Source organism: Trichosurus vulpecula, chromosome 1 (genome assembly GCF_011100635.1).
Source record: "Trichosurus vulpecula isolate mTriVul1 chromosome 1, mTriVul1.pri, whole genome shotgun sequence".
Classification (NCBI taxonomy): domain Eukaryota; kingdom Metazoa; phylum Chordata; class Mammalia; order Diprotodontia; family Phalangeridae; genus Trichosurus; species Trichosurus vulpecula.
The window spans coordinates 202,521,176-202,533,661 of NC_050573.1; positions in this window are offsets into that span (position 1 = coordinate 202,521,176).

Consider the following 12,486-nt stretch of genomic DNA (forward strand, 5'->3'; position numbering starts at 1 on the left):
CTGCTTTGAATTCAGAGTTCATATGTATTCCAGACAAAAGGCCAAACAAATTTACAACACTTCATGCATTTCTATGGAGGAACATTTTTACTGAAGGATATGTAAATATTGCACTAATCAGAGGTTCTGGAATTCCAAATGCCACAAAAGGTTATGACCTGAAGCCCTGTTAATAGATGACTGAGGGCGTAGACTAAGTCGTTTTGAATGACAGCTACCACAGGGTGTTTTGCATGAAAAATAACCTCTAATAAATGACCTCTGCTTTTTTCTTTTCAAATCCCTGACAGTAATGAATGTGGAAGGGGGAGCTTCATACACATCAAGTGTTATTTACACCTAAACATGGAAAAAAACGGAGTCTTGCCTGTGTGCCGACTCCACTTCACATACAGGAGAGAGTAAGGGGAGGGGGAAGATGTTGGACTCTCTTTGCAAGGAAATCTTTCCATTCCAAGACTTCCCTGAGAGCAGCAAATAAAAGGAATGAAATAAAAACACATGCAAAGTTATTAAAACTAACATTTCTTTTTCTAAAGGACTCCTTCAGTTACAGACTGGATGTTAAATCTCTTGGAATGCTGATAAAACCTTTCATGTTTTAGCTGGTCCGTGACCTTTAGCTGGTCAGAGTTGTGTCTTTTCAGTGGGATGAGGATGTTTTTAGTAGCATAAAATCCTTGCCAATAGATGATATTTTCCTTTCAGCTGCTTTCCCAAGCCCAGAAACCACGGCTGTTTCTCCTTGATTTCAGCTGGGTCAGAGAAAGCAAATCTGTTCTAAAAACAATGTTGGTTCTCCCGGCTGACCCTCAATACCCATGCACCTTTGCCACCCATGAAATGTACTTTTGCTTTCATCTTTTTAAGACTGCAGGAATTAGGGATAGGGACGATTTTATTACAATGTAATCCAGGCCTTCCTCCTATTTGTCCCCTCGAAGCATTTTCTGTAGGGCTTTGTCAGATTTGACTTTAAAAGATTTCAAGTCCCTGAGGCTCCCTTCTTTTCCTTGGGGAGGCTGTTCTACAGTTTCAGAGGATTGCAGGGAAATATCTTGGAATGTTTTGCTGTTCTTTTCCCCTTTGAACATTGTAATCCTGCTATTTCTATTTAGGTCCCCTTGGGTCCGCTGCATCTCCCTTTGCCATCTTTAAAGGAGATGCCTGCCCCTCAGATACTTTAGCTGATGATTATAAGCCTCACTTCATTGTCCATGGGTTTTCATTTTTGCCCCATAGCTCAGTCCCTTCAGCCCTCAGATCCTATTTGCTGTATTCCTCTGAATTCACTTCATTGTTGACCTCTTTCTGACGTTGAGGTTCATCAGTACAATTTTCACTTACAAGCTGCTTGTCCTTTTTTTTGAGCTGACCTTGTACTTGTTAAAATGTTACAGTTAGGAATGAAATGGCCTTCTTGTTTTACATATTTATAAAAAAAAAACAGCGGGGATAGTTTTCCTGCCTTAAACCTCTCCTCCAGTCGTATGATTTGTGAATATATCAGAAGTGGCAGTAAGGAGGGAGGTAGTTTGTGCTTGTGGACAGTGCTACATATATGAGGCCTTTTGGATTTAAAGAAGTGCTTTCAATTCATATGACTCTCATCCTGGGGGATGGGGGTTGGAGGATCCTTTCAGCCTCGGGGACTCTGGAAGGGATTTCTGGTAAGGCTTCTAGACAGTGGCTGGAACATGTACAAAGAGAAGACTTTAAACTTGTGATGAAGCCCCTGCACATGCCCACAGGGCTTTTACCTTTAGATTGCGCTCTCACAATACTCCATAGTCTGGCAAATAGCTTTTAATAATTACTAGCCCTTAGGAATTCTCTTCTGCCTACCATACCTGCACTGAAATTCACTAGCCTCATTCTATACTCCTGGCCATTTCTTCCTTCTTGTGCTTCCTAGAATACCAGGCTAAATGCAGTGTAGTGGAAAAAGTACTGAATTTAGTAATCTGAGAACCTGGATTCAAATCCCAACTGTATCTGCCTTTTCTTTTTTGTGTTACCTTGAGTAACCTGTCTGTGCCTTAGTTTCATCAAAGGAAAAAAAAAAGCCAAGGTCTCCCACTGTATCCAGGACCATATCCGGTCATCCTTTAGCTCACCACTGGACTCAGATGGCTCTGGGGGAGAAAGTAAGGCTGATGACTTTGCACAGCCCTTCCTCACTTCAATCCACTTCCATGCCATGGCATCACCTCCCTGATGTCATAGTCCTCTTCAAGAACAAAGGACAAACAACAACAATGTAAAATGATGGCATTAGACTAGACAATCTCCGAGACAAGATGATCACCCTTCTAGCCCTGGTTCTATGGTCACATAACCTCCACAAGCACATGGCTGCATCTGTAATAGATAGACTCTAGGTATCCAAGTCCATGAGAAACATGCTTTTTATTTAAATAGATAGGTAAGTAGGTATCCCATCTGTCTGTCTTGCATTTTACAGTTTATAATATACTTTTACATCACCCCATTTATTCTTTTCCCAAACTGCATGAGGTAAGCAGGCTTGGTTCTAACGACCCCATTTTGTGGATTAGACAAATGAGGCTCAGACAGGTTAAATAAGTTGTCCATGGAGATGGATGGATATTAGTGTTGACAGAGGTCGAGGTTCTTTGGCACTGTCTGTCTGATTTCTGTTTTTTACAAGTTTCCCTTGGTTTCTTTCAGGACTTGGGCACTGAGTCCTGGCTTGTTTTTAGGACTGATGGATGACAGATAGCTGTTCTTTCTAGCTACTTTCCCAAGCATTGGGTAACACCGAAATGACAATCCTAAGTATATAGCCTAAAATATATCTGTGGTTCCTTTGGTAGGTTTGGGTTTTACTGTCTTATTCTGGGACTTCTGAAGCATTCCTCAACTCTATGACAGCAAGGAAACCTCAAAAAAAAATTCTTAAAAATTCATTGGCAATGTCCTTCTTTTATCTTTTTTTATGGAGTGGGAATATTTTGGATCTTTAGCTAAAACCAGCTCTTAAAATCCCAAGCAAGAGCCTAGATTTTGCCTTTTTTGACATCTTGATTTAAATAAAGTAAGGAGGAGGAGGAGAACTGAGATGGAAGGAATCTAAAGAAAGGAATGTCTTAATCAGATGAGAGGAAAGCAAGTATGTGGTCCACTAGCATTGGTAGGACAGTTGATTAAGGCATATACTGAAGGAAACTCATTTATTTCTTTTCTAAAGTAGACATTTATTTTATTTTACTATTTTTTTTACTGGAAAACTTTTTATTGTAGGTGGAGTGGAATAGTTGGATATGGTTTAGATGATTCCAATTTTGTTGGCAACATCTAAAGCATCGTAGTCTGGAGCAAGTCAGACATAGGCCTTCTTCTCTCCATCAGGCCGGATCAGCGTGTTGACCTTGGCCACATCAATGTCATAAAACTTCCTTACTGCCTGCTTGATCTGACGCTTGTCGGCTTTGATGAACACAGTGACGACTAGGGTGTTGTTGTCCTCAATCTTCTGCCTAGTAGACTCGGTGGTCAAGGAAAACCTAATGATGGCATAGTGATCAAGCTTGTTTCTCTGAGGAGCACTTTTCTGAGGGTATTTGGGCTGCCTTCAAAGTCTTAGCTGTCTTGGGTTGCTGGGAGGTGGGGGATGTTCTGATCTTCTTTTTGTGGCTATGGACCTCCTTCAACACCACCTTCTTGGCCTTCAAGGCCTTGGACTTGGCTTCTGTCTTGGCAGGGTTGGGAGTGGGGGGAACAATGGCTTCCTTTTTTGCCTTCAACGCCAACTTGGATGAAAGCGAAGTAGACATTTATTGAATACTCAATCAAAAAAGGCAATTAGGTGGAGCAGTGGATAGAGTGCAGGTCCTGCAGTCAAGAATGCTCCTCTTCCTAAGTTCAAATCTGGCCTCAGACACTCCCGTGTAAGTCACTTAACCCTCTTTATCTCAGTTTCTTCATCTGTCAAATAAGCTGGAGAAGGAAATGACAAACCACTCATATCTTTGCCAAGAAAACCCAAAGTAGGGTCAACAAAGAGTCGGACACAAGGAACAACAGTAAAAAAGGACGTTACTTTTATTCATAATAACTAAAGAAAAAATCATTGGCATGAATACATACTTATATACACATAACTAAATAGAATTAAAAACAAACTAAATTTTACTTTGAAAATACAAGCTTAAGAATTGACACACAAAATGCCAAAATTTATTTTGAGGCCTGTGGGTAGGTCTGGGCACACACCTGGTACTCCCTGCGCTCATGTCTGTGATACAGACCTGCCTTGTCTCTGTTATAGCACATTCACTAGATTATTGCTTCATAATTTCAGTGTCCATATTTCTCTGTTAGAAATCTGGAAGGACATTTGACAGCCAATCTGTTTTAATCATTCACGAACTGTGCCTGTAGGCCTAAGGACATATTTAGCTCAATATGTACATTTAGAATACCCTGTCTCAGACTGTATTTACAATTCAGTGAGCATTTATTGAGTGCCCATAGTATGCCTGGTACTTTACCAGGCACTCTGGGGTGGAGATAAAAATAAGTTGCTTGTTCTAAAGAAACTTATAACCTAGCTGGCCACAGCTTCCTGGTTCCTCTTATGGTTTTGGAAAGTATTCTTTGACATAAATAGTCTTAAGAAAACTTTTATACACTGCTTTACACTTAGTCTTTTACCCATCTGCAGTTTTTTGAGGAACAACAGAGTAAATAACATTTAAAGTCTATAAACTTATGAGAATTAAGGATTTCAACCAGAAGGTCTGAAAAAAACCCCACAAAAACCAAGTTGACCATCAATTTGTGTGTCAGCTGAGAGGCAGTCTGGCCTCTTGAGGGTTGAACGTGAGCCTTTGACTTAGGAAGACCTCTGTTTAGATCCTACTTCAGATGCACATGGGCCTGTATGAGCCTGGGCCTGTCCCAACCTCTCTGACCCTCAGTTTCCTCATTTCTATTATTGTCATAATAGTAGCACCTACCTCATAGGGTTGTTGTAAGGGCCAACTGAGATACTGTAAGTAAAGCGCTTTGTAAAACTTAAAGAACTATATACTTGTGAGCCATCATTACTAAATATTTGTTTCTGAGCTGTTGTCCAGCCACTTACCATGGTGCTATTGTGTGTGTTCAGGGAATGCTAACTCGTTTTAACACCAGCTAGAATAAAACCCACTTTTAAGCCTGAATTTGCTGTGGAAACTACACAACATAGTCAAAATTCAAATATTTGTTTTTTTTCAATTCATCCTGTCGTCAAGCCTATCTCTTGGCATGGATAATTGAAAGCTGTCAATAAAATACATATGTACCCTGGGCTGGTAAATTCTTTTTTAAGTGTGGGCATTTAAAAAATCTCTTTTTTTCTTTAGGTTTTTTTCTTATTACTAGGCCTCACATTAATTTTAATCTCTTATCTTACATTCTTGCCCTTCCTGGTTCCATCAATCAAAACCGTTTGCTTATTTGTGACTCAAAATGTATTCATATAATTAATTCCTGCTTTCCAATTACCCTTATATTTCTATTTACCTATTGTAGTACTGTGGGTGCTAATTCCTATGAAAAGAATAAGTGAGTCAATTAGGAAGGTAATTTACACTGGCTATGAATAAATAGTACCTAAAATAGACCCTCTAATACCTGAGGCCCATAGAAATAAAATTTAGATAAGCTCATAGCTCTCCTATCTACTCCTGATCCTTTTCTAGTGGTGGTGGGGGGAGGGGAGGGGTATGAAGGTGGCTGGAAGAGAAATAGAAGAAGGAGGGAAGGGAAGAGACTTAGAGCAGCTCCAAATCTTTGTCTTAGTTCTTGGCCCTCTCCACTTTGAAGATAATAGTGTGGCTTAAGGACTGACTGGATTGAGGAGGCAGATTTTTGTTGCCAACAGGACAGAGCTCTTTCGATTTGAAACTGGCCAGTCTTTTTAAAAATACGCATATATTCATACAATATACATATAGACATATAGCTAGTAAGTGTGTCAAGTGTCTGAGGCCGGTTTTGAACTCAGGTCCTCCTGACTCCAGAGCCAGTGCTCTACTCACTGTGCCACCTAACTGCCCCAACATAGTATATTCTTGAGGCCTACTTGTCATTTTTGAGAGATCCACATTTTGTTGAGCAAAAAATATCCCCAGAATGGTGCTTGCTGGTTCTTGTTAAATCTTTTGATCTCTCTCAAGGAAAAGTTGGATCTGTGTTGATGTAAAACCCACTAAAATGCTCTGTTAGTCATCTTTCTGAGTTTAAATCTGTCCTCAGATACTTACTAGCTGTGTGTCCCCAGGCAAGTCACTTAACCCTATTTACCTCAGTTTCCAGATCTGTAAAATGAGCTGGACAGGGAAATGGCAAACCACTCCAGTATCTTTGCCAAGAAAACTCTAAAAGGGGTTACAAAAAGTCTGATATGACTGAAAATGACTAAGCGATAACAGAGTAATCATAGTAATACACATTTATATAGTGTGTTAAGGTTTGCAAAGCACTTTATATGTTATCTCTTTTGATCCTCACCTGTGAAGTGGGTGCCATCATTATCTCCATCTTAGAGATGAGGAGACAGACTGGGAGATTAAGGGACTTTTTAAAAAGTTAATAATATTTTATTTTTTCCCAATTACATGTCAAGACAATTTTTAGCGTTCATTTTTACAAGATTTTTAGTTCCAAATTTTTCTCCCTCCCTCCCTTCCCTTGTTCCTTAAATGTTAGGCAATTTGATATGTTACACATATGCTATCATGGAAAACATTTTTCCATATTAGTCACAGTTGTGAACGAAGAAACAGATCAAAAGGAAAAAGTCCCACAAAAACAGAATAAAGTGAAAAAAACATGCTTAAATCTGCATTCAGAGTCTATCAGTTCTTTATCTGGGTCTGGATAGCATTTTCCTTCGTGTGTCCTTTGTATTTGTCTTGGATCATTGTGTTGCTTAATTAAGGGACTTTTAGAGTCATCCAGTTAATATTTGTCTAAGAGAGGATTTGAACTCAGGTCTTCCTGACTCCAATTCCAGCTTCTCACCATGGGGAGAAACCACTATGGCTGCTTCTCTCTAGCTGACCTATCCATATTCCTGCTCACAGCCTGAGGGTCCACTCACTTCCACCCAAAACTAAAGACAGGTAGAATGCAGGGAGCCTCTCAACTCTGTTTGCATGTGAATTATCAAACACTGTGCAAGTTATTCAACAGCAATACCAGCCCAGACTCCCAAAACAAAATTGAATTTCCTACCACTGGGAAGCGAAAGCTTAAATTAAGCGTCTTTGATGTGATAAGATGACTTTTGTGACATCTAACCATTTCTCACAGGAAGCGCTTTGCAAAGTACTTTCAGTTTAGGCCTTGTCCTGCTGGTCACAGGCCCAAAGTGGAATGTATTTACCCATATTCATGCCTCCCTGGATTCAGTTTTTCTTGGAACTAGGTAGTGAAAGGGCTTTCTGACCTATATCACTTTTCTCTTTCTTCCCCGCCTCCCTTATTTTGGAATGAACTGATTTTGGGTTTTCCTTCCTCACCCCTTAAAATCATTGTAGTTTATCTCAGCTTGGTGGCAGTTTTCACAATTACCAATTAATAATAAATATGTGGACCCCTTTCCTTTGCCCTTGATGCTATAGGATACATGTACACATGCACATACACATACACATACACATACATATGCATATACATTCCAAGGTCTGGCAAAACAGTGGATTCCTCATTCCTGCTTGGGAGGAGGTTTTCCAAGTCACTGGTTGGCTCCCAGAATTTCTGATCTGCCTCTGCAAGTGGGACTTTGTTTGTTCAGGTGGCTCATTCCAAGAGGAGTTTAAGAAGCTTGCTTGAGTATGAAGTGAGGGAGAGATTTTCTCACTTCCATCTTCTCTGGTGGCCTTCACTTGATTTTTTTTTGGTCCAACTCCGTTTTGAATGTTAACTTATTAGCTTCCCATGTGACTATTCTCATCACAAATCAATCGATTATTTGATGATTAGGACTTTGGGGATTGGCTAATCACTGTGTGTGTAAACTGCCAGACTCTTTTGTACTTGACAGCCAATGAATGAGTTAGACGAGTCCATCCATTTTCAGTTTCAAAGACTGTCTTAATTGTACAGGAACAGAGTGTCTGGTCAGTGCATCCTAACACACACGGGTCACTCTGCCTGCCTGCCTGCTGGTCTGCCAGGCATGCATATTATATTCTGAATCATCTGGATTGTCTTCTAGCCCACAAAGTTTAGAAATGAATCTACCAAGTTCTGAAGAAAACTCTTCACTGAGTAGGTAGGCGTTTGAATTGTTCACACATCCACCATCACATTCATCAGAATGGTTTAGCATCTTCCACCTTTCCGCTATGGTCTGTATCTGTTTCCTGACCCAAACCTGATATAAATCTAGGCAGAGCTTTTCAAAGTAGTGCCTGCAAACTTTGTGGCTTCTGATGAATATCTTGTGAATGTGGTAGTGTGGAAAGAAGACTAGTCAGAGAACTCAAGTTCAAATCTTGACTTTGCTGTTTTGATTTTTAGATTCCTCATCTGTAAAGTGATGATTTCCAAGACTCCTTCCAGCACTAAATCCCATGCTTCTATGGATCAGTGAGCCTAAATTCAAACTCTTTGCTTGTTCCCATTTATTCAATTCTGAACTTTAAAAAAAAAACACCACAGAGATTTCACTGCAGTACGTTGAGTCTGATTTCTGTTATCTACAAATTGAGTGTGAGTCTATGCTAGTCAGTAAGAAACAGAGATAAAACCTCACACTAGGCTGATCTATAGCCCTTACTAATAGAATGCAACCAGCTAGTGAAACAATTACTTGTACAAGAAAGGTATAAGATGTACATGCCCAACTCATTGCCACCCTGTGTCCTTACTTTTGCCTGATTTGGAAAAATTTTCACTCACACACACACACACACACACACACACAGAGAGAGAGAGAGAGAGAGAGAGAGAGAGAGAGAGAGAGAGAGAGAAAGAAAGAGGAGAATGACATCTAGGCAATTTGCTCTAGACAATGTCCTGGCTCTGTATGGCTTAAGACTATTAGGGTCTGTGAGGTTCTATAGTAGGGGAAAGGAAGTAAGGATGGTTCATGGTCATGGTCAACAATATTAGTTTAAGACAGACAAATTCTAGCACCTTTGGGGACATACCAATTGTGTTCAAATCAGGGAAAAAATCCTATTTGGGTTGTTACAATCCTTTTTACCCCACTATGTGTCACTACCAGTCATAGCTGACTGGTGTTGCTGATCCTTCTCCATGGAGTGGGGTTAGGGGGTGGGTGGAAGCCTAGTAGGGGTATGGGATAGGTGGAGCTTAAGCAGCCAGCAGCATTGTCCTTCAAAAGGTGGAGATAAATTTATTCTTTGATTCATACCTTTTCCCTTAAAACTCTAGTCCCTCTCTACTCCAGCTTCCTCGGAAGTTGTCAATGGAAATAATTTTAAAAAAATCATACTTGTGATTTCATTGGTATAGAGAACTCCTTCTATCATTGCTGATCAGCAATTCAATCTATAACTTATAGGCTTAGAACATTTCCCGGAACACTCAGAGGCTAAGTGACTTGCTTTGGGTTATACATCTAATAAGTGTCAGAGGCTGACCTTGAACTTCTGTCTTCCTGACTCTGAGGGTGGCTCTCTCTCCATTATACTATGCTGCTTGTTGAAGTTCTAATGCTGTCACATAAATAGTCCTTTATTTTATTTTTTCCTAACTTACTCTGTTGGGTAACAATTTAGCAATTTAGGTCTAGTGAGTAGAAAAGACTTCCGATTTTTCATTTTGCTACCGATTTAACCACTAGTGGGGAGGATGGCTGGGTAAATAATTTTGGTTCATTAAAAAAATGTTGTTTAATAGCTTTTTAAATGGCTAATGGACTTTTTAGTGGCATTCTCTCCATACTGCCTCATCCATCCTTGCCAACAAAAGCCATATTTTATATCCCATTTGCTCTTTGCCCACTAAAAATTGTACTATAGCAGAGATTCAATGAAATCCCATCTGATTTAGGCTCCACCATCACTTAAGAGTCACATGGCTTAAACTACCAGCATTTTGTAGCATTTGGTTACTTTGTAAGGATATATTCAGTGATGAAAGACATCATCATATCTGGAACCAAATTGGAATGCCACAGTTTTCTAAGCTTTTCTACTGAATAATAAAAAAAAAGAAAGAAAAGAAAATAGCTCAAGACCTTATTTCCCAGAATTTTTCTTACGTTCTGGTAATATGTGTTATATTTCCAATTTTCTTGACTCTTTGAAGGAATATGGGAGCATAATTGCTTTACCTGTATAAATTGACATAATCTGCACTATTTTAGTTTTTGTTTCACCATATAGATTCAGTCTTACACAACCTGCTACCAACCAACCTCCATACCTGATTTTATGATTCTCCCTTTACACCCTCAATATCTAACTCAAATGCCATCTCTGCATGGTTTAGCCTAATCCCTCTCTTAACATCCCTCCCTTTAGATGTCAGAGCATTCCATTTTGCATCTCTTTAATGGATTTGTCATGGAATATTGTGACTTGTAGTTATTTGTAAATGTATTATCCTTTGTTAGATTATAAACTCTGTGGCAACAGGAAGCATGTATAATCTAAATGTTATCATCCATAGCACCTAGCACAGGACTCTTCTTGTCATAGTAGGGGCTCAATAACTTTTCCTTAAGTGACTGTGTTTCATTTTTGTGCTGTTTTTCATGCTGTTAAGTCACTTGCCCAAAGTCACACAGCTAGTAAGTGTCATGTGTCAGAAGCCAGATTTGAATTTGAAATCCTCTTGACTCCAGGGCTAGTGCTCTATCCATTGTGCCACCTAGCTGCCCTTATTTATGTGCTTTTGTAACATATATATATATATATATATATGTGTATATATATATATATATATGTGTATATATATATATATATATATATATGTACCTATGAAGAATGTGAATCTGAATTTGAATAGGAGACATCTTCAGAGAGTATTAGTGGGAAAGAGGGCATTTAACCACTAGTGGGGAGGATGTCTGAGTAAATAATTTTGTTCATTAAGAAGTGTTGTTGAATTTTTTTTTAAAATGACTAATGGACTAGTGGCATTCTGTACATTCTGCCTCATCTATCTTTATCAACAAAAGGCAGGGATTCTTACTTGACTAAGAATCTAAAACATGAGAAATAGTTATTCAACCTTTGACTTCCACTTCAAGGACCTACTACCCACTGAAGTACCCATGCCATGGATAACTCTAATTGTCAGGATATTCTTTAAAGTAAGCTTCAATGTGCTCTTGGCAACTTCCATCCATTACTCTCTGTTGTGCCTTTGGGGTCAAGCAGGACAAATGAAATGCCTCTTCCATTTGACACTCTTCAAATACTTGAAGGGAGCTATCATGTTTCCCCTTAAGTTTTCTCTTCTCTCTATAAACACATATGCATGGAATTATTTATATACAAACACATACTGTAGCCTTACATTTTGAGGTCCTTGCTCAGATACTCTCTAAGGGTACGGTCACAAATGAGTTGTGATTCTCTTTGCTTCTTCTTGCTTCCAAATGTCTTCATGGATTTTATGTTGAATTAATCTGAGTAAGCTTTTCTAGAAGTGCATCTAAATGGCTCATCACCAGAAGGTGAATTATTTTCCCCCTCTTTATCAGGGTGCCAGGGAATAAATGACCTTTTTCTGCAAATGTGCAACTGTTTATACTTAAAGTTTTATAATTTTAAGAGTAGGGAGGTGTCCCTAGATTGCATATGGATAAAACAAAACCATCTTTATTAATAAAGGCCCAAACTTAAAAAGATGACAATTTCTTAATTCTCCATATCCCAAATAAGAAAGTATACTCATATCCTGCCTATTCCAAACTACATAAAATTGGATTTTTAAATATCTTATTTAGAAGAGAATTGGATTAGAAATCTAACTAAGCCTCTCCCAATTTGAAGGCCACACGAATCTGTGATGATTTGTTTAGAATGCAGAGTATCCTGAGATGACTTTATGATGGGGTAGCTAGGTGGTGCAGTGGACAAAAGACCAAAGTTCAAATCCAACCTCACACACTTACTAGCTATGTGAGACTAAGCTAGTGGTTTAACCGTGTTTGCCTCAGTTTCCTCATCCATAAAATGAAGTGGAGAAGGAAATGGCAAGCTACTCTAGTAACTTTGCAAGAAAATCCCAAATGGGGTCATGAAGAGGTGGACATGACTGAACAACAACAAAACCTTTGTGATGAACAGGCTGTTTGGCTTTCTTTTATTTTGTTTTTTTCATTTAGCACGCATTTTTTCCCCTTTCATCAACCTTCCTTCCTCCCCACTTCCTCTTCCCCACTCCATATTGAGAAGGTGGGGGAGGGGACCAAAGCCTTGTAACAAACATGCACAGTAAAGCAAAATAATTTTCCACATTGACCCTCTCCAAAAAAATGTCTCTGTG